At 41.3% G+C, this 27,582-nt stretch overlaps 1 protein-coding gene across 1 annotated transcript in view; it reads right to left on the reverse strand.

Annotated features, from left to right (window-relative positions):
- LOC123760680 (deoxynucleoside triphosphate triphosphohydrolase SAMHD1-like) overlaps positions 1-12,985 on the reverse strand; it is a 277,020-nt gene extending 264,035 nt beyond the window's left edge. The window contains exon 1 of the mRNA XM_069328381.1: positions 12,905-12,985. The gene's annotated coding sequence lies outside the window, so the exon portion shown is untranslated. The remainder of the gene's footprint in view (positions 1-12,904) is intronic.
- Positions 12,986-27,582: the final 14,597 nt, after the last annotated feature.

Consider the following 27,582-nt stretch of genomic DNA (forward strand, 5'->3'; position numbering starts at 1 on the left):
TGTGGGTTACTGTGGTCAGTGTTGTGGGAGACTGTTGTCAGTGTTGTGGGAGACTGTGGTCCGTGTTGTGGGAGACTGTGGTCAGTGTTGTGGGAGACTGTGGTCAGTGTTGTGGGAGACTGTGGTCAGTGTTGTGGGTTACTGTTGTCAGTGTTGTGGGAGACTGTGGTCAGTGTTGTGGGTTACTGTTGTCAGTGTTGTGGTAGACTGTTGTCAGTGTTGTGGGAGACTGTGGTCAGTGTTGTGGGAGGCTGTTGTCAGTGTTGTGGGAGACTGAGGTCAGTGTTGTGGGAGACTGTAGTCAGTGTTGTGTGAGACTGTGGTCAGTGTTGTGGGAGACTGTTGTCAGTGTTGTGGGAGACTGTGGTCAGTGTTGTTGGTTACTGTTGTCAGTGTTGTGTGAGACTGTTGTCAGTGTTGTGGGAGACTGTTGTCAGTGTTGTTGGTTACTGTTGTCAGTGTTGTGTGAGACTGTTGTCAGTGTTGTGGGAGACTGTTGTCAGTGTTGTGGGAGACTGTTGTCAGTGTTGTGGGAGACTGTTGTCAGTGTTGTGGGAGACTGTTGTCAGTGTTGTTGGTTACTGTTGTCAGTGTTGTGTGAGACTGTTGTCAGTGTTGTGGGAGACTGTTGTCAGTGTTGTGGGAGACTGTTGTCAGTGTTGTGGGAGACTGTTGTCAGTGTTGTGGGAGACTGTTGTCAGTGTTGTGGGAGACTGTTGTCAGTGTTGTTGGTTACTGTTGTCAGTGTTGTGTGAGACTGTTGTCAGTGTTGTGGGAGACTGTTGTCAGTGTTGTTGGTTACTGTTGTCAGTGTTGTGTGAGACTGTTGTCAGTGTTGTGGGAGACTGTTGTCAGTGTTGTGGGAGACTGTTGTCAGTGTTGTGGGAGACTGTTGTCAGTGTTGTGGGAGACTGTTGTCAGTGTTGTGGGAGACTGTTGTCAGTGTTGTTGGTTACTGTTGTCAGTGTTGTGTGAGACTGTTGTCAGTGTTGTGGGAGACTGTTTCAGTGTTGTGGGTTACTGTTGTCAGTGTTGTATGAGACTGTGGTCAGTGTTGTAGGTTACTGTGGTCAGTGTTGTGGGAGACTGTTGTCAGTGTTGTGGGTTACTGTGGTCAGTGTTGTGTGAGACTGTGGTCAGTGTTGTGGGTTACTGTGGTCAGTGTTGTGGGAGACTATTGTCAGTGTTGTGGGAGACTGTGGTCAGTGTTGTGGGAGACTGTGGTCAGTGTTGTGGGAGACTGTGGTCAGTGTTGTGGGAGACTGTTGTCAGTGTTGTGGGAGACTGTGGTCAGTGTTGTGGGTTACTGTTGTCAGTGTTGTGGGAGACTGTGGTCAGTGTTGTGGGTTACTGTTGTCAGTGTTGTGGGAGACTGTGGTCAGTGTTGTGGGAGACTGTTGTCAGTGTTGTGGGAGACTGTGGTCAGTGTTGTGGGTTACTGTTGTCAGTGTTGTGGGAGACTGTGGTCAGTGTTGTGTGAGACTGTTATCAGTGTTGTGGTAGACTGTGGTCAGTGTTGTGGGAGACTGTTGTCAGTGTTGTGGGTTACTGTTATCAGTGTTGTGGTAGACTGTTGTCAGTGTTTTGGGAGACTGTGGTCAGTGTTGTGGGTTACTATTGTCAGTGTTGTGGTAGACTGTGGTCACTGTGGTGGAAGGTTGTTGTCAGTTTTGTGGGAGACTGTGGTCAATGTTGCTAGAGACGGTGGACAGTGTTTGGGGGAATAACGTTAATAACAGTATAACGTTTACTGAGATAAAACACCTCTGACCTTTAACTGTGGGGCGCCGCTTATCAGCATTTCCCGGCCAGCGCACGTGCGCGGCCTCCCACTACATGTACTTTTATTTATTCATATTTGTTATATATATATATATATATATATGTATATATATATATATATATATGTGTGTGTGTGTGTGTGTGTGTGTGTGTGTGTGTGTGTGTGTACTCACCTAGTTGTGCTTGCGGGGGTTGAGCTCTGGCTCTTTGGTCCCGCCTCTCAACCGTCAATCAACAGGTGTACAGGTTCCTGAGCCTATTGGGCTCTATCATATCTACACTTGAAACTGTGTATGGAGTCAGCCTCCACCACATTGCTTCCTAATGCATTCAATTTGTCAACCACTCTGACACTAAAAAAGTTCTTTCTAATATCTCTGTGGCTCATTTGGGCACTCAGTTTCCACCTGTGTCCCCTAGTGCGTGTGCCCCTTGTGTTAAATAGCCTATCTTTATCAACCCTGTCGATTCCCTTGAGAATCTTGAATGTGGTGATCATGTCCCCCCTAACTCTTCTGTCTTCCAACGAAGTGAGGTTCAATTCCCGTAGTCTCTCCTCGTAGCTCATACCTCTCAGCTCGGGTACTAGTCTGGTGGCAAACCTTTGAACCTTTTCCAGTTTAGTCTTATGCTTGACTAGATATGGACTCCATGCTGGAGCCGCATACTTCAGGATTGGTCTGACATATGTGGTATATAATGTTCTGAAAGATTCCTTACACAAGTTTCTAAAGGCCGTTCTTATGTTAGCCAACCTGGCATATGCTGCTGATGTTATCCTCTTGATATGAGCATCAGGGGACAGGTCTGGCGTGATATCAACCCCCAGGTCTTTCTCTCTCTCTGACTCTTGAAGTATTTCATCTCCCAAGTGATACCTTGTATCTGGTCTCCTGCTTCCTACTCCTATCTTCATTACATTACATTTGCTTGGGTTAAACTCTAACATCCATTTGTTCGACCATTCCTGCAGCTTGTCCAGGTCTTCTTGAAGCCTCAAGCTGTCCTCCTCTGTCTTAATCCTTCTCATAATTTTGGCGTCGTCAGCAAACATTGAGAGGAATGAGTCTATACCCTCTGGGAGATCATTTACGTATATCAGAAACAGGATAGGTCCAAGCACAGAGCCCTGTGGGACTCCACTGGTGACTTCCCGCCATTCTGAGGTCTCACCCCTCACTATAACTCTCTGCTTCCTATTGCTTAGGTACTCCCTTATCCACTGGAGCGCCCTACCAGTTACTCCTGCCTGTTTCTCCAGCTTATGCATCAACCTTTTATGGGGTACTGTGTCAAAGGCTTTCCGACAGTCCAGTTGTGTGTGTGTGTGTGTGTGTGTGTGTGTGTGTGTGTGTGTAAAAGATGCAGTTTGATGTATTCACATATAAAATTATTTAATCTAGTTTTCATGTCAACAATAACCTTGCAGAGTGGCACTCTTCCTGAGATAGTGTCAAGTGAGTCGTTAATTAATGTGGTTTGTGATTTCTGTGTTGCGTCATTTACATATCAGTATGCAGTCAGCTGCGTGAGCACTTGGGTTATACCTGAGATGTATTCGGAGAATTTATTATCTTCACCTACACTTGAGCAAATTTTTATCAAGGCCCCTCTAACAACTGAGAGAGGATGAACGGATCTATCGCAGTATTCTCAACCAGGGATGAATAAGATACTAATCATTCTGAATGAGACAATTTTAAAATGGCAAGGGGAATGAAAACGGTGTGATAAATGGTTGGGTAATTGAATATTGTTGAGTAAGTTATGGGATGAATGTATATAGCTGAGACGTTATGTACTCGTGTATATGCATAATAATGTATTGGTAGAGTGAATAGTTCCGTTGTTTGATTATTTATGGAAGGTTGTTCGACTATTATGTGAAGGACTTCAAGAATTTATAATCTTTATTACAAACTACGAAGATTACGTATTCTTTAAGCCGTTCACATAAAAGTCAAACAACCCACCATTAATACTCATATAACGAAACTATTCACACTACCCACCATGAGAGTGAGAGCAAGACCGAAACGTGAAGATGCCAACGATGACGGTATTGCCCTAAATGCCATGCCCCCTACACCTGACTAATCTCTTGTAAGTATTGAGTATTGACTTATGTCTTTTACTTTACTCCTTACTCCTCACCTAATTGTATGTAGCTGACCTCCCATAAGTATAAATCCTATATGTTCTCTCCTGAGTTTTTTACCGGCTCACCATAGCCCGTGCTACATGGAATTTTCGTTCCGAGAAGCTAAAACAACAACAACAACTCCTGAGTTCCTTCTGGTCCTTCCTGAGTTATACTCGCAGAGGCTCAAAGCTGTCATTGAACAAAAAATGGAAAACACCTCAAGACCGACAACCACTCACATCTTCACAGTTGGATCAGTTGATCCCGAGAGGTTCTGTTGGGGGCAGCAGTTTACACTAACAACCGTGAAACTTACTGAAGCGTTAATAGTGGGTGCTCAACATTGCAAACAGAATTTTATACCCTAAAGGAGGCAGTACAATTGAAAATAATTTCCATGATGTCATCATTTATACCGACTCTAAATCTTCGCTTTAGGCATTGTTATCCAGCCAGCACAGAGATAATATACAACTCATCACTGAAATCCAACATATAGGAAAGGAAGCACACAATCTAGGGCTGTCAATCACCCTAAATTGGATACCAAGTCATATTGGTAAAGATGGTACTGAAAAGGCAGAATCACTAGCAAAAACTGCAACTGTTTCTGCTGATAATTAAAAAAATAATTGAAATTGTCCGTGGAAAGAGCAGCGCCACCACTCTCATAATCTGTGTCAACCGATCCATCTGTGAAGATGTGAGTGGCTCCTGCTACTGCAATGCTGCTCATTTGCTTTTCTATGATGCGCCTTAGGATTGTTAGATCATAGGCAGTCTTTTTCATCGGATGACCTTCTATTACTATTTTAATGGTAGGCTCTTACCACGGTGGGGAACAAGAATAGTTTAGGTGTGGATGATCACCACCTCTATCAAGAATCATGCTTTTTAATTGTAGTCTGTTTAGGACTTCTCTCGCTCTGGCAGCCCAATAGTTTCCGTTGTTTTGGTCATACCCATCCACCAAGGCCTGTCGTACTGGGACTGGATCAAGGGGAAACAAATATTTTACTTATAATCGTAGCAGTTCTTTGAGATATTCTTTCTTGAAAAGAAGGCAAACCCGTTTACAGTCTGAGAGTTTCAAGCCTGGTCCACATAGGGGGCTCCCAGGGCACCTCTCATGGCATCGTTTTGGGCAACTTCAAGCTTTTTCCACTATTGTTGTGATAGGCTTGTGAGTGCAGGTGCGTCATAGTCGATCACTGATCTGACTGCCTGTACATGGTATGTGCGAAGGACTTGCAGATTGGTTCCTCTAGAGAGGGAGGTTATAGTGACCTGAGGATTGCCTTCCGGGCCGCAGTTCTCTCTCTCATGTAAGTGACCTCAGCAATAAAATTCATGTGTGTGTCCAGGATTATTCCTAGATACTGATAACTGTCCATCCATTGAATTGGTTGACCCTATATTTTGAGTTGGTTGTTGGACTTCATTATTTTTATGGGCATGGCTTTTGTCTTGGTGGGGTTGAGTTTGGTACCAATCTGCTTTTCTTTACAGATGGATTTGGGTGCAAGGTGCGCCGCATCCCTTGCTTTTATGATGATGACAGAGTCGTCAGCGTAGTTTAACAGCCTGCAGTGTTGTCGGAATTTCAGCCTCATTATTCTTTCCATTAGAGGCCATGTTAGTTTGGAAAATGAAAAGTTGTTCATGTCAACCAATATTTTTTGACTAGTCGTATATGAAGAGGGCTGCAGTTGTTCCAAGTTTCAGTACTGTAACCTAAATAGAAAGGGAGATTTTTTTTTCAACGAATATTACACATTTCAACGCGACTTGCAACAACCACACCTTTCAGATATAATCATTCCATGACACTTTTCTGGTACATTAGCATATAATAAAGGATCTGTAGCCGGGGATTTTCCAAAACATTTTTAGTTTCCCTAATACAAATATTCAAAGTTCCCCCAAAAATTATGCAAATATATCATGTTTATTTGCTATTATAAAATCAATAAATAAACTTATGGAAACAAAACGGCTCCAGATTTTAGAGACATAAACTTTACATGTAAGGTGTAAGTTTCATGTAAATTGAATAAAAATGAAAGAGTTTCAAGTCGTTTATGTTACTTGAGAAATAAATCATTAAAATATTAGGTCTTAGGTGGTGCCTTCTGTGGCTGAGGTTGCCATCAACCAATTTCCTCCTTTAATTGGCACCCTTACAGATAGGCTTACGTGCAGTCAGGTCTATAAGTTTCATGCAAATCGTCCGATAAACAAATAAGAAAAAAATATAAAAAAAAATATTGTTTTAACTAATTTTTGTTAATAACACTAATTATAATTTGTTTTAATATATGCTATTGTGATAACTGAGAGTCATAGACATGATTTCAGTTGTCACTTGTGTTTGATAATCGTTTTTGACCATTTTGGAAAATTTTTGACACATAATTCAATATTTTTTTCTCCCTTCCTATTTACGCTTCGATTCTGAGACTTGGACCAGAAGAAACCCTTTTCATATACAACTTGTCAAAAAGTTTGATTGAAATAGAACGAGTTTTCATTTATTGTATTAAACTCCCACTTGGCCCCTTAAAACAGTTAAAGAGTAGGTGACTGAAAATGCCTCCTTGCGGGGTTCAGTCTTCATGTCTTTTGTATTTAGAGACTGTGCCATTAAGTTTCACTCTTGCTTCTCTGTTTATGAGACAGTTTTTGGTCCAGGAGAGCAGGTTGCCTCTGACCTCTTTGTCGATGAGGCAGCAGAGAATAGCTGGGGTGCTAGCCAGTTCAAAGGCTTTCTCGAGGTCCAGGAATATCCTAGTATTACCCAGGACCAGGTATATTCAAGTATATCCAGAACCAGAATTCCTGATCTGCCATTCAGATGGACTAACAGAGTTGTAATATATTCCACTGTGCCAACCCCTTTTCTATAAGCATACATGTCCTTGTGCCGTTTAAGCATTTTCCACTCAAGTCTGTTGGGTGCCATTCTGTCAGCCGTCTTGGCTGCACAGCTTTGGAGAGAGCTGGGCCTTGGATTAGCTGGATCTTTGGGTTTTGGGATCAGCACGATGTCTGCCCTATTCCAAGCTGTAGGTCTAATTTGAGAAGTCCAGACTAAATTGATTAACTATAGGTATGCAGCGTCTCCCTCTGGGCCAAGGTTTTTAATTATTTTATAGGTTATTTTGTCGTCTCCAGGTCTCTTTGGAGTTTTTCTTAGTCTGATTGAGCTCATTCAGTGTTAAAGGGGTATTAGTGTCAGAGGCTTCTACACATGCTGTTAGGATTCTGTGCCACCTTTCTCCCTCTAATTCTTTCTGCACTGCTACTACAACTGTTGGAAGCTGATTACTGGCTGCTCATTCTGCAAATTTGGTTGTCAGTACTTCGGCTTCCTGTTGAGGATCCTTAGGGTGTGGTGTTTTTGGTGTTTTAGTTCCATTGGCCCTGTGGATTTGCCGCCACATCTCTCCAAGAGAGGTGTGTTCATTCAGATGTGAACACCATTCCAGCAACTTTTGTTCTTTGATTATCCTGGTCTCTTGATGCACATGTTCCTTGACTTTACAGAGTAGGGTCCTGTTGCAGTCACTTGGCGGCTTTTTGTATAGCTTCCTTGTGCTATTGAGTCTCCGATTTAGTTCTATGATTTAGTGCCAACCTCTCTTGTGCTGCCATTTCAGCACGGAGGAGTTAGGTGATCTATGGCCAAAGTCATATGAACTGTCAACCACAATACCGTGTTCATGGTATTCTGGTTGAAAGCTTCACCTGGAAAGCATACATCTGAAGCTTCACCTGTGGAGTATACATCTTAAGCTTCACCTAGGGAGCATTCATCTGAAGCTTCACCTGGAGCGCATACATATGAAGCTTCACCTGGGGAACATTAATCTGAAGCTTGACCTCTAAAGCATAAACCTGACGCTTCACTTTGGGAGGATTCATCTGAAGCTTCACCTCAATAGCATACATTTGAAGCTACATGTGGGAGCATACATCTGAAGCTTCACATGGGGTGCATACATCTGACGCTTTACCTGGGGAGCATTAATCTGAAGCTTAATCTGGGACCAATCATCTGAAGCTTCACCTTGGGAGCATTCATCCGAAGCTTTACCTGGGGAGCATACAGCTAAAGTTTCACCTGAGGAGGATGCATACCTCTGAAACTTCACCTGAGAAGAATCTTCATTTGAAAATTAACCTTGGGAGTATACATCTGAAGTTTCAACTAAGGAGCAAACATTTGAAGCTTCTCCTGCGGAGCCTACATCTGAAGCTTCACCTAAAAAGAATTCATCTAAAGCTTCACCTGGGAAGCATTTATCTGAAGCTTCAACTAGGGAGCAAACATCTGAAGCTTCACCTGGGGAGCATTCATCTGTGCACTAAACTGAGGAGCATACATTTGAAGCTTTACCTGGGGAGCATTCATATGAAGCTTCACCTGTGGAGCATACATCTGAAGCTTCACATGGGGAGCATTCATCTGAAGCTTTACCTTGGGAGCATTCATCTGAAAATTTACCTGGGCAGTATTCATATGAAGCTTCACCTGTGGAACATTCCTCTGAAGCTTCAACTGGGGAGCATACATTTGAAACTTCACCTTGGGAGCATTCATATGAAGCTTTACCTGAAAAAGCATTCATCTGAAGCTTCACCTGGGGAGCATACATCTGAAGATTATTTTACTTTACAATTATTATTTGTCTTATCATTTTTGCTATATATTAATCTTGTCAGACTACTGATTTTTTGTTTTCTCTCTGTACCTAACTACTGTATCCTTCCTGTCTATTTACGGTGATCTTTATTCCACTTCTAATTGTTTCTATTTTTTGTGTACTTGCATTTATTGTTGTGTTTTGCTATAATTACTTTCTATTTACAGCAGATTTAGTATTTAACTGTTCCTGTAATTGCTTTTCTTATTGTATCGTGACCACATTGCATCTATATGCATATTGATATTGATCCTGATCGAAATCTTCTGTCTCATATCTACACCAATCAGCACATTGATCATCATTATTGCAGGTATTACACAGCAAATCCTGCAAAAAACAAACTCTTAAATAGCACCTGCTTATCAGCTCTCAACCAAAATGTTAGATCACTTGGTAAACATTTTGATGATATAAATGTACTACTCACAGCACTAGGTACTAAATTATAATTCATTATTTTAACAGAAACTTGGCTAAGTAAAGACTATACCCAACTCTACAATTTAGCTGGTTATAAAGTCATTCATAACTGCAGGCCTAATAAAAAAGGAGGTGGCACAGCAATATATTACAAAGATACCTTCATCTGCAATAGTGTCATCAGTGATAGAGACGACTATTGTGAATATATCTTATTAATCTCCTTAGTAAAATTTACTCAGTCCTGGACAAAAATGAGTTTCCGATTGGACTCTTCATTGACCTGAGAAAGGCCTTTGATATTGTTAATCACAACTATCTCTTACGTAAACTCCATCATTATGGAGTCCGAGGCCATGCACTGGACTATATCCAATCCTATCTTAGTGATAGACACCAATGTGTAGCCATCAATGATATTACCTCTCCCACTTTTCCAATAACCGTTGTAGTGCCATAGGGCAGCATCTTGGGACCTCTCCTATTTCTTATATACATCAATGATCTGCCTAACGTCTCTTATTCTTAAACCTATATTGTTTGCTGATGATGCTACCCTCATCTACTCTAACCCCAACCCACATACTCTAAATAATGTTGTTAATAATGAACTAAAAAAAAGTCCACTTATGGATGTCAACCAACAAACTAACATTTAACATAGAAAAGACCTACTACATCTTATTTGGAAGCAAATCAACAAATACAATTCAGCTTCAGATAGACAATGTTAACATTAGTAATAAAAATTATGGAAAGTTTCTTGGCCTATTCCTAGACAAGAGACTCAACTTCAGTACCCACATACAACACATAACAAAGAAAGTTTTTAAAACAGTTGGTATACTCTCCAAAATCAGATATTATGTACCTAACTCTGCTCTCATCTCTCTATATTATGCACTAATCTATCCCTATCCTAATTATGTTATCTGTGCATGGGGGTCTACCACTGCAAACCACCTCAAGTCCATCATCACCCTGCAAAAATCTGCTATCAGAATAATAACAAACTCTGCTTTCAGACAACACTCAGCTCCCTTGTTTATATCTCTAAGCATGCTAAACATAAACTCCATTCACACATTCTCTTGTGTCAACTACATTTACAAAACCCTGTTCTTAAATGCAAACCATGCTCTGAAACTCTCCATAGACAGATGTTATAGGACCCATTATCACCTCACCAAAAATAAATATATCTTTGATATCCCCAGAGTCAAACTTAATCTGTGTAAACAATCTATGCAAATAAAGGCACCTAGTCTATGGAACTCACTTCCTAATGAATTGAAAAGATTTCAAACTTTTGCCTCATACAAAAATAAAAATAAAAAGTACCTAATTTCCTCTTCCTAGTTTCCTACCTTGTTGCTTTAAAATTGCACTGTATCTAGAGCTACCCAATTTCCCAATCTTTATGTACCTAATGCAAACAACTTTACCATTGTGATCATTGCTGTCTTCTTATATGTGCTATCAATTTCCTGTATGGTGCCTATTAATCTTTGTTTAAATTACCAATCAAGCTGTCATTGCAATCAACCAGAGCTACCAATGTGCTTTAATATACCTACTTATCTCTCTCATCTCATTTTTTTTCTTGCAATGTATCTCTTATCATTTTATTAATTCTGCTAGAATTTACCTACTTAAAATTATCTGTTAGATTAAGGACCTGTCCGAAATGCTGCGCGAACTAGTAGTTATCTTCCTATCTTGAGGAAGATTGGTTTTACAAGATTGTAAATACCATGCCATGTATTCTCACAAACCCAATGTACCTTCTTGTATACATATAAATATATAAATAATAAGTAAATAAATAAATTCACCTGGTTAGCAATCATCTAAAGCTTCACCTGGAGAGAGCATACATTTGAAGCTTCACCTGGGGAGTATTCATCTGAAGTTTCACTTGGGGAGCATTCATCTGAAGCTTCACATAGGGAGTACACACATGAAACTTCACCTGGGGAGCATTCATCTGAAGCTTCACCTGAGGAACATTCATCTGAAGCTTCACCTGGGGAGCATTCATCTGAAGCTTCACCTGAGGAACATTCATCTGCAGCTTCACCTGGGGAGCATTCATCTGAAGCCTCTCTTGTAGGGCATTAATTTGAAGCTTAACAATGGATGAATTCAGATGAAGCTTCACCTGCGGAGCATACGTCTGCAACGTCACCTTGGAAGCATTCATATAAAGCTTCACCTGGAGATTATACTTCTGAAGCTTCACCTTTGGGAGCTCACATCTCAAGAATCTCACATCTGGTGTAGAATTCATTTGAAGCTTCACTTGGGGAGCATACGTCTGAAGCTTCACTTGGGGAGCATTCATCTTAAGCTTTACCTCGGGAGCATACATCTAAAGATTCACCTGGGAAGCATACATCTGAAGCTTCACCGGGGAGCATACATTTGAAGCTTCACCTGGGAGCATACATCTGAAGTTTCACCTGATAAACATACATCTGAAGCTTCACCTGGGGAGCACACATCTGAAGATTCATCTGGAGCATACATCTGAAGCTTCACTTGGGGAGCATACATCTGAAGCTTCACCTTGGGAGCATACATCTGAAGCTTCACCTAAGGAGCATACATCTGAAGCTTCATCTAGGGAGCATACATCTGAAGCTTCACCGGGGAGCATACACCTGAAGCTTCACACGGGAGCATACATCTAAAGCTTCACCTGGGAAGCATACATCTGAAGCTTCACCTGGGAAGCATTCATCTGAAGCTTCGCCTGGGGAGCATACATCTGAAGCTTCATCAGTGCAGCACACATCTGAAGCATCACCAGGGGAGCATATTCTGAAGCTTCACCGGGGGAGCATACATCTGAATCTTCACCGGGGGGAGCATACATCTGAAGCTTCAGCAGGGGAGTATACATCTGAAGCTTCACCAGGGTAGCATACATCTGAAGCTTCACTGGGAGAGCAAACATCTGAAGCTTCACCGGGAGAGCAAACATCTGAAGCTTCACCAGGGGAGCATGCATACATCTGAAGCTTCACCTGTGGACTATACATCTGAAGCTTCACCTGGGGAGCATAGATCTGAAGCTTCACTTGAGGAGCATATATCTGAAGCTTCACCGGGAGAGCATACATTTGAAGCGTCACCGGGGAGTATACATCTGAAGTTTCATCTGGGGAGCATATATCTGAAGCTTCACCTGGGAGCATACATCTGAAGCTTCACCAGGGAGCATACATCTGAAACTTCACCTTGGGAGCATACATCTGAAGCTTCACCGGGGGAGCATACATCTGAAGCTTCACATGGGGAGCATACATCTGAAGCTTCACTTGGGGAGCATACATTTGAAGCTTCACCTGGGAGCATACATTTAAAGCTTCATCTGTGAAGCAGACATCTGAAGCTTCACCTGGGGAGCATACATCTGAAGTTTTACCTGGGGAGCATACATCTGAAGCTTCACATGGGGAGCATATCTCTGAAGCTTCACCGGGGGAGCATAAATCTGAAGCTTCACATGGAGAGCATACATCTGAAGCTTCACCTGGGGAGCATACATTTGAAGCTTCACCTGGGAGCATATATCTGAAGATTCACCTGGGAGCATATATCTGAAGATTCACCTGGGAGATTATATCTGAAGATTCACCTGGGAGCATATATCTGAAGATTCACCTGGGAGATTATATCAAGATTCACCTGGGAGCATATATCTGAAGATTCACCTGGGGAGCATACATCTGAAGCTTCACTATGGTAGCACACTTATATCTCAAGGTAGATATCAAGGTATAGCAGAAGCATCGTCTGAAAGTTTCAATGTGGCATTGTTTATGAAAGTAAACAATACACTCACGTGACGGGGGTGGTGGTTGTGGAAGGGATTGTGAAGCAGCAGGTGTGGAAGGGGTAGGGTGTCGAGGGCGACTGAGCCTCCTCGCCCCTCACAGTTAAAGCGTTTGCTTTATCTCTCACTCCTCAGATATACTGGGCGTAGTTCTTTTATTGTTTTCTCTTTCGTCAGTTTTCAGCATTTATCGTTAAGGCGTATAATGTGTATAATGATCCTCCGGTTAATAATATACAACTGCGAATTGAAATTGAAATTGAAATAAGTTTATTGAGGTAAAACTACGTATAGGTCTACACGACGCTTGGGATGCGTATCACAAAAAATAATAATATCATATTAATATATTTGCAAAACTAAAGTGTTTTGCGAAATTAAGAACGAGACTGTAAATATTTACATTCAGAGTCTCATACTCATGGAGAAGCCTGCCTTATTAACAACAATTATCTCGTTTACGTCTTCCCAACACCATCATGCCTCATATATTGTCAATCATAGTTCATTCATAACTGGTGACACCAACCCTACAACACCTTCATGACTGGTGACACCAACCCTACAACACCTTCATGACTGGTGACACCAACCCTACACCTCCTTCACGACTGGTGACACCAACACTACACCATCTTCACGACTGGTGACATCAACCCTACACCTCCTTCATGACTGGTGACATCAACCCTACACCACCTTCATGACTGGTGACACCAACCCAACACCACCTTCATGACTGGTGACACCAACCCTACACCACCTTCATGACTGGTGACATCAACCCTACACCTCCTTCATGACTGGTGACATCAACCCTACACCTCCTTCACGACTGGTGACATCAACCCTACACCTCCTTCATGACTGGTGACATCAACCCTACACCACCTTCATGACTGGTGACACCAACACTACACCACCTTCACGACTGGTGACATCAACCCTACACCTCCTACATGGCTGGTGGCATCAACCCTACACCACCTTCATGACTGGAGACACCAACACTACACCACCTTCATGACTGGTGACACCAATGCTACACTTCCATGACTGGTGACTTCAACCCTACACCACCTTCATGACTAGTGGCATCAACCCTGCACCACCTTTATGACTGGTGACATCAACCCTACACCGCTTTCATGACTGGTGACACCAACCCTACACCTTCATGACTGGCGACATTAACCCTACACCACCTTCTTGACTGGTGATACCAACCCTACACCACCTTCATGACTGGTGACATCAACCCTACACCACCTTTTTGACTGGTGATACCAACCCTACACCACCTTCATGACTGGTGACACCAACCCTACATTTCCTTCTTGACTGGTGACTTCAACCGAATATCACCTTCATGGCTGGTGACACCAACCCTACACTTTCATGACTGGTGACACACTTTCAACCTTACACCTGCGTCATAACTGGTGACATCAGCCTTACACCTCCTTCATGATTGGTGACACCAACTCTACACCACCTTCATGACTGGTGACACCAACACTACATCACCTTCAAGACTGGTGACATCAACCCTACAACACCTTCATGACGGGTGACACCAACCCTTCAACACCTTCATGACTGGTGACACCAACCCTACAACAACTTCATGACTGGTAACACCAACCCTACACCACCTTCATGACTGGTGACACCAACCCTACACTTTCATGACTGGTGACTTCAACCCAACACCACTTTCAAGACTGGTGACACCAACCCTACACCACCTTCATGATTGGTGACATCAACCCTACACCTCCTTCATGAGTGGTGACACCAACCCTACACCACCTTCATGAGTGGTGACACCAACCCTACACCTCCTTCATGAGTGGTGACACCAACCCAACAACACCTACATGACTGGTGACACCAACCCTACACCTCCTTCATGACAGGTGACATCAACCCTACAATTTCTTCAAAGCTGGTGACACCAACACTACCGCACCTTCATGACTGGTGACACCAACCCTTCACCACCTTTATGACTGGTGACATCACCCTTACACCTCCTTCATGAGTGGTATCACCAACCCTACACCTCCTTCATGACTGGTGATATCACCCTTACACCTCCTTCATGACTGGTGACACCAACCTTACTCCACCTTCATGACTGGTGAAACCAACCCTACACAACCTTCATGACTGGTGACTTGAACCCAACACCACCTTCATGATTGGTGACACCAACCTTTCAACACCTTCCTGAATGGTGACACCAACCCTACAACACCTTCATGACTGGTGACATCAACCTTACACCACCTTCATGACTGGTGACACCAACCTTACACTTCCTTCGTGACTGGTGACACCAACCTTACACTTCCTTCGTGACTGGTGACACCAACCTTACACTTCCTTCGTGACTGGTGACACCAACCCTACACCTCCTTCATAACTGGTGACACCAACCCTACACCTCCTTCATGACTGGTGACACCAACCTTACACTTCCTTCGTGACTGGTGACACCAACCTTACACTTCCTTCGTGACTGGTGACACCAACCTTACACTTCCTTCGTGACTGGTGACACCAACCCTACACCTCCTTCATAACTGGTGACACCAACCCTACACCTCCTTCATGACTGGTGACACCAACCTTACACCACCTTCATGACTGGCGACACCAACCTTACACCTCCTTCATGACTGGTGACACCAACCCTACACCACCTTCATGAGTGGTGACACCAACCCTACACCACCTTCATGACTGGTGACACCAACCTTACACCACCTTCATGACTGGCGACACCAACCCTACACCTCTGGAAGGATTCTAATATTTGGAGGTTTCAGTCACACAGAATTAGACTTGAAAAATATGGAGGGGAAAACTCTTGAACAAAGCAGACGAACTTTGCTTAAAACAACATGTTGGAGAACCACAAAGCGTAAGAGGAGATGACCCACCGGCGACACTAGACTTTGTATTTGCCCAAGTGAGGCAAATTTAGAGGAGATAGAGTATGAGATGCTCCGAGGGACAAGTGCCCACTGTATTATCATGCTGCGGTATTGATGGTAAAGGAACTGATAAATCAAGAAACACACTAAGGAATATGAGAGACCACAGACGTGGAGAGTACAGTATAGTGATGGTTCCCTCCCCCACCGAGTGAAGTTCAGTGGGGGAGGGAACTGGTAGGGAAGACGTCACATGAGATGACTGAAGTTATTGTTCAGAAATGTGTAGGGGCAACGGAGTTGCGCATCGCACTCAAGAAGGAGGTGGAATAAAAAAGGCAAAGTTAATCCCTGGTTTAATAGGTAGTGCAGAGAAGCACAGGAGAGGAACAAAAACTCAAGGAAAAAACACAGGGAGCTAGGATCAGAGGAAGAAAGAGGCGCACTAAAGAGAGCCGGAAATCATTACACCTGAGTCAAAAGTGAAGCTAAGAGACAATTTGAAAATGATATTGCAGCAAATCTGTTTTATAATCATATTAAGTAACAGAGAACACATGACAAGGTTAAGTAGACAAGAGAAAAGTCTCACTGGAAAAGACAAAGAGGTATGTGAGGAACTCAACATAAGATTCCAGGAGGTATGTAATGTAGTGACCAAAGTTAAGTGATGAAAGGTCTGAGGAAACACTGGATGACATAGTAGTTGTTATGGCCCTACTGGGACGCAACCAGGTTCTTCTCTGATGGTAGTAGAGTTTGGGAATCCGGCCCCAAGTTAGTAGAGGCTTTCAAGGGGTGTGTTCCATAACGCAAGTTAAATTAAAGGGGGAGGGATACAAATGTTCCAGTTTTTCTGATATATTTACCACCACCATATATAAATAAATAACAGTCGCATGCGGGGATTATTACTACACTTATGTACAGTTGCGTCTTCCTCCGAAGACACTGGATGCTCAACGATGCTCACTCTAGGTAGCCCTGGTTCCTTCTTCCGTGGCCCACGATGAATCCACTATGACTATGACGAATCTACCCCGGCCACAGGCCAGCCAAATCACAGTCCCACTGGGTGCTTCGTCGTGGAGGCCTTCAACCACAATCCAGCCTGTAGCTGGCAGGTACCGATCAGCCTCGCTGTTAGGCCACTCCACGACCGATACTTAGGGCTGCATGCCCTAGCCGGGAGCCTCGTGTGACTCGCTGGTCACTCTCTTCATACAGCACCCCAGTGGGTGGTCTCCTCCACCAGCCAACCCCGGATAAGGCGATTCCCAACACTGCCACTCCTCAGGCAGGCTATTACTCTCAACAGAGTTCGTCCAGGGATGGCTCACAGCTTCTTCAAAGCAGACTGGTGAGGAGACCTTGGCTGCCTTGGGTAGACTGATCCATCGTCCAACACAGCAGTCCCAGGTCGACTCTGCAATCAGATACGTCATTAATACTGGGACGCTCTAGGGAACCTCACTTACAGGCTTAGACACAAACGTCCACCTCTTCACTCCATAGATGGCGTTGCTGTCTAAGCGCCACCTCACCAGAGGTCAGCAGCGGCTATTCCACGAGCCAATTAAGACGGGAATCCAGCACGTATTGCCGGCGTCTCTCGTCATCACTAGATGGCGTCGTCCATTTGGAGGGGGTTTCGGGAGCGGACTCACAGATGGCGTTGTTGTCACTGCTCTGTGCTCCGACGCTGGACTCAGGCCCGTAACAGTAGTCACTGTGGAAGGGGTTAAAAACAATTTAAGGAACTGGATGCAATGAAACCAATTAGGCTAGACTTAATATCACCATGGCTACTGAAGCAGGCTGCAGAGGTGTTTGAAATTAAAATTGGAATTGAAATATGTTTATTGTGGTATAAATACACACAAAGGAATGAGGTAGCTCAAGCTATTCTCACCCCGTTTAGTACAAAGTGTTCATATATACATAGACACACATCACAAACAATAAACATATTACGGAACATTGTGAGTGTTAAACATAAACATTTCTTTCTTTACATTTGCAGTATGTTACCAGACGTTCACACAAATACTTTTATGACTAGATTCATAGATATAATTTGCAAATAGACATTCAGACAATTCAACAAAGTTTCAATCTTGGTGCAAAATTCTTATATCTCTCCAGAATATCATCAATCTTTCCATTGTGACACATCCAGGCTATTTGTTCAGGAACAGTTGTTATCTCAGCGTTTCTACATACATTAATCAACGGAAAATCAAGAACATAATAGCCGAGGGTGTGAGACCTTAATATACCACATAGTTTACACTTCGTTTCATTATCATTAGCACCTATTCTATATTCCGCATGCGTACAGAGTCACTCCAAGCATTTCTCCAATTACCATAAGGGAAATTGGTGTGTTAACTCACATACATGTAGTGTTGGATGGTTTGATTTCCCTCATGCATTATACCTCTCCTCGCCACTTATTTGTCTCTTTTTAAAACATATTAAATGTCAACTTGTGGTTTTGATAGCGCGTTTGGCCAGTTCATCCGCCACCTCGTTGAACACTATTCCAGCATGAGATGGAATCCACTTGAATCTCAGATTCAAGTGGATTCAAGTGGATCCACTTGAATCTCAGAGGTCAGATTGTGACCTCTCAGCTGTATCTCATATACTCAGTACTTTCAATCCTCAACTATGGACGTGAAGATTGGATTTCGACTGTTTAAGAAATCAAGTGTTCCTCGGCTATTGTTGGAAATTTCCAACACTTAATACAACACTGTTGTATTCTCATTAATTATTACTAATTCTACTAATCATTGTAGTGATTCAAATTAACCAAGCGTAGAGTTCACATGTACTAATAATTACATCTGTACAGTAAGGCTAGAATTCTTACGTCACCCGACGCCAGTATTGCGTCAGATTCCATTGTAATAAACATATTTATATCCAATGTGTTTGAGAATTGAATTTGATTCTCTATAAACAACGGTGTTCTGTGTGATAATTAATTACAGATAAACTGATCTCCAACTAAAGCCAAATAGAGCGTTTATAGTTATAGCTGTTATCTAGTAATAAAATTAACGTCACGCGTGAATGCCCTGGAGAGACTTTAATTCATCTCCATTGTTCGTTTCCTATCATAAAACTGGCAAATAATAATATTTAACTCCTCTAAATAATAAACTCGTCCTAACCCGTGCATTTCAATCACAACTGTGAGAGATGATAATATTCACAATAAATAATTTGTTTAACAAACGCGGGACGCGAAGCGGGGCGGAAGAGACGCCAGTCCACGTGTTGAAACGCTCACGAGTAGACGTGTTCCCGTGGTGCTCACGAGGAGACGCCATTACCCAGCCACCAGGGTAAACGCTATCAAATCTCCAGAAGAAAGTCGCCACTGTAAGGTGTGAAGAACCTTGCAGACAATACCTTCACCTGGTGTCAGTGTCATTTACGGAACCTGTTAAATTTGGTTCTATGTAACTCCATGTGACCGGCCAGTGGAGCGCGTCAGTATCTAGGATAGACAAGTCTAGAGCCTAGGACGCGACCTTCGGCAAGCCTTAACTTACACAGTGCCCATATTAGCTAAGTACCTTATCCTTGTTTGATGCATCAGATCGGGGGCGGGTTTATAGCTGGGTAGCTTGTCGTGACGACGTATAACAACTAAAAATCACAGGTCATTATCTTTCTCTTATTGTTAATATCCATTTATTGAACATAGAAATCCAGTAGTTTAATCTGTTGCTACTGGAAACAATTGTTTTTGCAGCGTGTGTGAAGAATTCTCCGAGCTGTCATTTCCCATGTTAATCAACTCCCAGTGTTCCATGACGAGTCCAGGAGAATCAGAGGAAGCGTCGTGATTAACTTCTAAGGAATCGTCATTAAGCTAAGATTCCTTTTGTATTCCTCGAATTTATTATCTGTACTCTTTTACATGCAGAACTCTTCATTGGATTAACATGTGTTTATTATGATTATTATTATTTATGTTCATAATCTATGTTCCCCTTAATGATAACGATAATGATTTCATAAGTATTCATAGGATTAGATTATTATACATTGGATTAGTGAACGAACCACACTAGTTCCTGGACGTACTGAGTTCCAGTAATACCCTCCCAATGTAGGTGTTTGAGGCTTTGATTCATTTAATTATACAGCCCATTAATTATTTCAATGATCATATTCTCTAGTATTTTATCCATAGTTACTGGTTCATCTAAAAATTTCTAATGATCATAATTTCTCAGTTTCCCTCTTTTACTATAAAAGTGGGTGGTCCTTCGTAATTGAATTTACAATATTAATATTTAAATAATTAGAGTCAAGCCCCAAATGTCCCACATTATGGTCCTTCGAACCGGATAAACATAAATTATAATTACAAATACTAATTAATAATAACTAATCCTTGTGTGATGTAATCAAGACTAACCCTTTTAATTAATTGTGTCTACTAACCACGTAACACATAGGTTAGCCTAAGTCACACCAATTCATTGCTACTTATACCTTATGTATAAGGTAGCACTCGTGGGACAGTTTATTGCCCACAACACTTAGGCCTACACTTCATACTGAAGTAAGAATCTTTAGGACACCAGGAGCAACAGCTCATAACTTTATATTAATCACTAACACCAATTATGTGTTAACCATTTAGGCTATACAGATGTTGCAATATATGGCTGTCAGCAGACTGTCCATTATAGCCTGAATCCATGTTATAGTTACTGATTCACTCAAGTCAGTGGATCATTAACATTTAGGGATCCAGTATACTAATATAAATTACTGATCTCATACTAGTTAATCATTACTAACCCTGATAACATTTTATTCCACAATTAGGAGTACATTCAGGAGTTAGATAATATTTACGGCAGTAGAATACTTGCCAAACACAATTAATTCTTTTGTGTTCATTTAATTTCTTATACACATAATTATACAAGTGTATATAAACTATAAAATCCAAAAAACCCAAAAACACAGCACAATTATTTGCACATTATTGCACCACAATATAATCTTTGCCAACCTTTATTAGGTAGCAATTTGGGCTGTGATTGTGTTGAATTTGACACAAGCATAGACTAAATAAGTTGTAGTTTCTTAAGTAGAAATTCTCACGACTAGGCTTGAGCTAGTTAGTGACATATATATTATTCCTTTTGTGCTGACCCTATCAAGGGTGGGATTAACCATTTATTGTGTAATTATATTTTATTGCATATTTCTATGTATGTCTTTGAGTGTTACTGTAAGTCCACTACCCATCCGAGGCTGATTTAGAAGAGCTAAGCTGAGGAACACCTGTAGTGAGACCAAGGTACCACTCAAATCTTAGTTGCTTATTATTAGGTAGGTAGCTAACCTCTAAATGAGGTAAATTACAACCAGCCTCAAGAAAATATCAGGCTGTCAATAATTATACCTGCTCTACATCAAAGAGCAGACACCAAAGCTATACAAATAGCTACATAAGCCCTATCAGGCTCAATTTACCGCAAGAATGAATCCTCCAGAAAGGAATGCAAGATTCTTGACAGCTCTTCAACTTCAGCTAGGAAAACAGTTTATCAAATGTGACAACTGTGTAGAAACTGACCCAGATTACGTCTACAGAATAGCAAGTTCCATAAGGAGCGCTAACAAAAAATATGATTATATAAAGACTGTAATCGAGTTCCACAGGAATTTACTCCAGGTCGGTCATACTGTCTCAGACGACTTATGTCTAACAGAATCTGAGCTTGATAACTATGAACGTAGCGTTCAAACCAGGTTAGACCAATATGATAAGGTGCTTGCGAGACTAGATATTCCCGAGTGGATAGATCAGATCATTAATAGACCTGTACCCGAGTTAACACTCAGCTCAGATGAAATACTTGAGCTACCTCAAGACGAGGAGAATCCTCTAATCAATACTGATCACTACACAGGATCCATAACTGAAGTTCAACCTTCATTTTCTAACCTCTCATCTAATACAGCTTCATGTGATGATTTGTTTACAGAGTCTGACCAATTTTCAGACCACTCTTCTCCATGTTCCCTGGATTCTATAAGTTCAATACATGAGGCTACTGAATTAACTAGCTTATCACAAGAACCCAGAGAAACAAGTGAAGCTACAGATGAAACAAGTGAAGCTGCAATAATCAGTGGATCTGAACCAGAAAATGATAAAGCTAATGCTGCAGCAGCAGTTGAAGCTGTAATCAAAGCTGAGGCTAAGCAAGAAGCCTTAAGCAACACAAGTAATGGTCACAATTGCTCACAACAGCCTTCTAAAGTAAGTGCTAACAATGAGAAGACTATTATAAACCTTGTGCACCAATTATTAAATTTATCTTCACCAGAACAATCAGTTGACTCTTTACAAGCCTTTAGTTTCCAGCTTGAGTCACTGATAAATTCTTTCAGTAAAGAGGTGGATCACCCAACTACTGAGTGGATGACTAAAATTATCATCCAGAGAAAATTGTCTGGTGACACACTTAATAAATTATATGTATACCAGAATGGTAATACCCTGTCAATGCAGGATATATTTACAGGTTTGCGCAATATGAGCAATCATACAGCAGACCAGGCAATTAATGCTAAATCTGAATGCACCAAAACTGTACCTACATCAGTTTCCTTACCTGAAACTCCTAAAGTGACACTGTCACTAGGTAACAAAGGTGCTAATAATCAATGTAACAACAATCAGTCAAACACTGATTCATCAGTGAGGCCTAAGAGTCCCACAGGTGCTCCTAAGAGACCTAATAGTCCTAAGAGCACTCCCAAGAGCCTATTAATGGTTCCCTAGAGTACACCAAGTACTCACAAGAGGATAAATAACAAGCAAATGCAAGCAGCAAAACCATCACAACCTGCAAGTACTGTTTTACCTAAACCGGTAACCGCTAAACGAGCTGTAGGATGGGGAATGTGCTTGTTTTGCCATCAAAAACATTCTCTATACAAATGTACTAATTACCCTAATAGAGACACAAGAGTCAGACGACTCAAACAGTTACACAAATGTACTAGGTGTCTCAAATCACATAATGTTAATAGCTGTGAAACCCCACTGAACACCTGCAATCGGTGTAGAAGGGGCAAGCATCATGCTGCACTGTGCAAATTAGTTAGGACAAATTATGCCAATCCTAGAATAGGACGTAGAGAATCTACACCAGTACAGTGCTGCAAGGTGCGAGATGTGTACAGCGTAACCTCACAAGCATCTCAAGTGGATGCTGCTTTGCCTACTGCCCAACTTCAAGTGAAGAACAGAGGAGCCAAGATCACCACGCGTGGACTATTTGACCAAGGTTCCCAGAGAACTTTCATTACTCAAAGGGCAGCAGAGGCACTTAATTTGCAACCAATAGGACAGGTAAAATTAAACTTGTCAGGGCTCATGATAAATCGAGGAACCCATGAATACTCAGTAGTTCAACCGCTTGTACGACTAGGTAGTCATGCCAAGGCTGTCCAAGCCATTGTTGTAGATCAAATACCTTTAGACTTAAATATTAAGGGTCTGGGGTACACAGCCCACTTCCTGCAGGAACGTGAAATTAATTTGGCTGACAACAAGTTAACGTCTGACCGCCTTAACAATGTAGATGTACTAGTAGGAGCCGACTACTATTACCAGTTCATAACTGGACATGTTAAACGATTGGGAATGAATATGCTCCAATCTGCAGGTGGCTACTTACTTACTGGTAAAGTTCTGAATGTGAACAAGCCTAAGCCTGCCAACAATAATAAATTAGTCAGCAATAAATCAATTCTCCAGCAGCAAGCTAAAAGGAGAAACACAGCTGAGTAATAAACTCAGATTGAATGTAGTGCAATTGATACTCGCCGAGATGTTTCATAGCTCTCAGTGAAAACCAATGGTCCGTACTCAAACAAGTACAAGTCACAGTGACCAAGCCATTGAATCCACTGCAGAACTAGAATTATTCTCGACAAGTAGTAATTGACGACACTCAGTCTTCCTAGGTAAATTGTTATGTTGAGCTAGAGAATCTAGTACTCCCTAGGTAATTAATAATGTTAGGCTAGAGAATCTAGAACTCAATGCCACTGGCATTTCCTGAATTTAGTAATACTATGAAGTCATCAAGCAACTGTGATTATAAATTCGCTAGGACCACTGGTCCACTATACTTGCACTTAAAGGTTTGCCAAGAAAACCTTCTTAATACCATGTTTTCTGCACTAAGAGTTAGTGATAAATACTTGCATCAATTTGTTTGAGTTGTTTTTCTTTCGTTTCTGCTTAATTAGTGTTGGAACGCAACACGAACAAGCTTGCAAACTTACCAATACGTAAGTGAATTTACAGAGAACTAATAACCCGCGAAACGTTTTGGTTGGGAAAATGTTACAAATTATCTTGAATAGGATTAATCGTAGCAGTAATTTAATTTCCAGCAATCTTAGGTTTCTCTTTGTTTAATGCATTATCGTTAAACATCAGCATTGTTAATTAACATGCTTCATGAGCTTAATATAGCTCACCTTAGAATTAACGTAATAATATGAGTGCTTGTTCCCCATGCGCATATGAGCTCAATATTGCTCACCATGACAATTGAACGCTTTAATGTTCCCCATGCCACGAGCACTGCTCGCCATGATAATTGAATGATGCAATACTCCACCTCGTTAATTCGAGCTCACTGTAGCTCACCCTGTTAACACTGTTAACGAGCTCACTGCAGCTCACCCTGTCAACACTGTTGACGAGTTCAATATAACTCACCCTGTTAACACTGTTAACGAGCTCACTGCAGCTCACCCTGTCAACACTGTTGACGAGTTCAATATAACTCACCCTGTTAACACTGTTAACGAGCTCACTGCAGCTCACCCTGTCAACACTGTTGACGAGTTCAATATAACTCACCCTGTTAACCTTGTTAACGAGCTCACTGCAGCTCACCCTGTCAACACTGTTGACGAGTTCAATATAACTCACCCTGTTAACTCCGTTAACGAGCTCACTGCAGCTCACCCTGTCAACACTCTTGACGAGCTCAATATAGCTCACCATGTTCATGAGTTCAGTATAGCTCGACCTGTTAATGAGCTCAATACAGCTCACAATGTTAATTCGAGTACATTTTTGCTCACAACTAGCTTAGTCCCTTACTTAGGTGGGTTAGAAATTTAAACCATTTATTTAGGTAGGTTTAGGGACTTTAGTAGTGTCAACTGAGTACTAGCCTAATCTGTACTCACCATTAATTACAGTTAACTATACTTATAGGGACTGATTTAATAAACTCAATTTCATGTAAAGGTGATTTCGTACTAACAAGTTTACAGTGTCAAGCCTATGAGCTGCCATTTAATTAGCTCATAAGTCAGAATGACTAGGCTACCAATCTCACTGTCGACTCAGAATTTTCCTTGATTTTAATGAATAAACTTTTTCAGTTCTCTAATTTTCTATTATTTTAGCTAGTTAGCAAATTAGTTGTACCATCAGTCAGAATGACTACTGCACGGCAGTGCACGTTAAATTCAATTTTCTCATTTGAATTTGGGGTGATCATGATGCTGCGTGATGTTATTGTCTAGTAACACCATAGTTACAAGTCACAGCGACCCTAGACAGTGACCTTACTGTAGTGTCATAGTCTCCTTGATCTTAAATGACTAATAATACTTTACTGTATAATTATACAATATTGTTATTAGTTCTTAGGAACTTATTCTGAGTTTGCCTACGATTCAGCAGCTACGTAATACACCATTACATGTCACTGCGACCCTAGTTGTTGAGTTTATTGTGAGCTTTAGAGGGTTCCTGATTACCGATAACTTAATCATTTAATGTTTCAATATTTAATACATGTTTCCACTAAGGGAAACTACAAGCCTATTATAGTTCTTAACTAAGAGCAAATAACTTTACACCCAATTTAAGCAACCATGATGATACTGTGGTGTGGTGTCAAGTAACAAACCATTACAAGTCACTATGACCCAAGACATTCTCATCACAGTAGATTCTGTTGTTTAAATTGTGTGATTTAAATTCTTAATTATTGTGTAGGCTATAAATAACATTATTTATCTAGAGTAACTGAGAGTTTGCAGACTTAGAGATTTGTAACATACACATTACATGTCATAGCGACACCAATCTCAGATTTATTGTAGGCTTTCTTAATTATTAGCTTTAGGTAATTCATAATAACATGTTTCTTTTAACATGAAATTAGCAAGACTTAAGTTTCTTGTATGTCCTTGACAAATACGGGACATTCGTTATGTGTGTACTAACATACTAACATACTAATATACTAATATTAATCTCAACTTCGGGATAGGTGTCAGTACTCCACATTACACTACGACCCTAGAATCCTCGCCCCGGAGTTATGTTGGAAATTTCCAACACTTAATACAACACTGTTGTATTCTCATTAATTATTACTAATTCTACTAATCATTGTAGTGATTCAAATTAACCAAGCGTAGAGTTCACATATACTAATAATTACATCTGTACAGTAAGGCTAGAATTCTTACGTCACCCGACGCCAGTATTGCATCAGATTCCATTGTAATAAACACATTTATATCCAATGTGTCTGAGAATTGAATTTGATTCTCTATAAACAACGGTGTTCTGTGTGATAATTAATTACAGATAAACTGATCTCCAACTAAAGCCAAATAGAGCGTTTATAGTTATAGCTGTTATCTAGTAATAAAATTAACGTCACGCATGAATGCCCTGGAGAGACTTTAATTCATCTCCATTGTTCGTTTCCTATTATAAAACTGGCAAATAATAATATTTAACTCCTCTAAATAATAAACTCGTCCTAACCCGTGCATTTCAATCACAACTGTGAGAGATGATAATATTCACAATAAATAATTTGTTTAACAAACGCGGGACGCGGGGCGGAAGAGACGCCAGTCCACGTGTTGAAACGCTCACGAGTAGACGTGTTCACGTGGTGCTCACGAGGAGACGCCATTATCCAGCCACCAGGGTAAACGCTATCAAATCTCCAGAAGAAAGTCGCCACTGTGAGGTGTGAAGAACCTTGCAGACAATACCTTCACCTGGTGTCAGTGTCATTTACGGAACCTTTTAAATTTGGTTCTATGTAACTCCATGTGACCGGCCAGTGGAGCACGTCAGTATCTAGGATAGACAAGTCTAGAGCCTAGGACGCGACCTTCGGCAAGCCTTAACTTACACAGTGCCCATATTAGCTAAGTACCTACCTTATCCTTGTTTGATGCATCAGATCGGGGGCGGGTTTATAGCTGGGTAGCTTGTCGTGACGACGTATAACAACAAAAAATCACAGGTCATTATCTTTCTCTTATTGTTAATATCCATTTATTGAACATAGAAATCCAGTAGTTTAATCTGTTGCTACTGGAAACAATTGTTTTTGCAGCGTGTGCGAAGAATTCTCCGAGCTGTCATTTCCCATGTTAATCAACTCCCAGTGTTCCATGACGAGTCCAGGAGAATCAGAGGAAGCGTCGTGATTAACTTCTAAGGAATCGTCATTAAGCTAAGATTCTTTTTGTATTCCTCGAATTTATTATCTGTACTCTTTTACATGCAGAACTCTGTTCATTGGATTAACATGTGTTTATTATGATTATTATTATTTATGTTCATAATCTATGTTCCCCTTAATGATAACGATAATGATTTCATAAGTATTCATAGGATTAGAT

Source organism: Procambarus clarkii, chromosome 21 (assembly GCF_040958095.1).
Source record: "Procambarus clarkii isolate CNS0578487 chromosome 21, FALCON_Pclarkii_2.0, whole genome shotgun sequence".
Classification (NCBI taxonomy): Eukaryota; Metazoa; Arthropoda; class Malacostraca; order Decapoda; family Cambaridae; genus Procambarus; species Procambarus clarkii.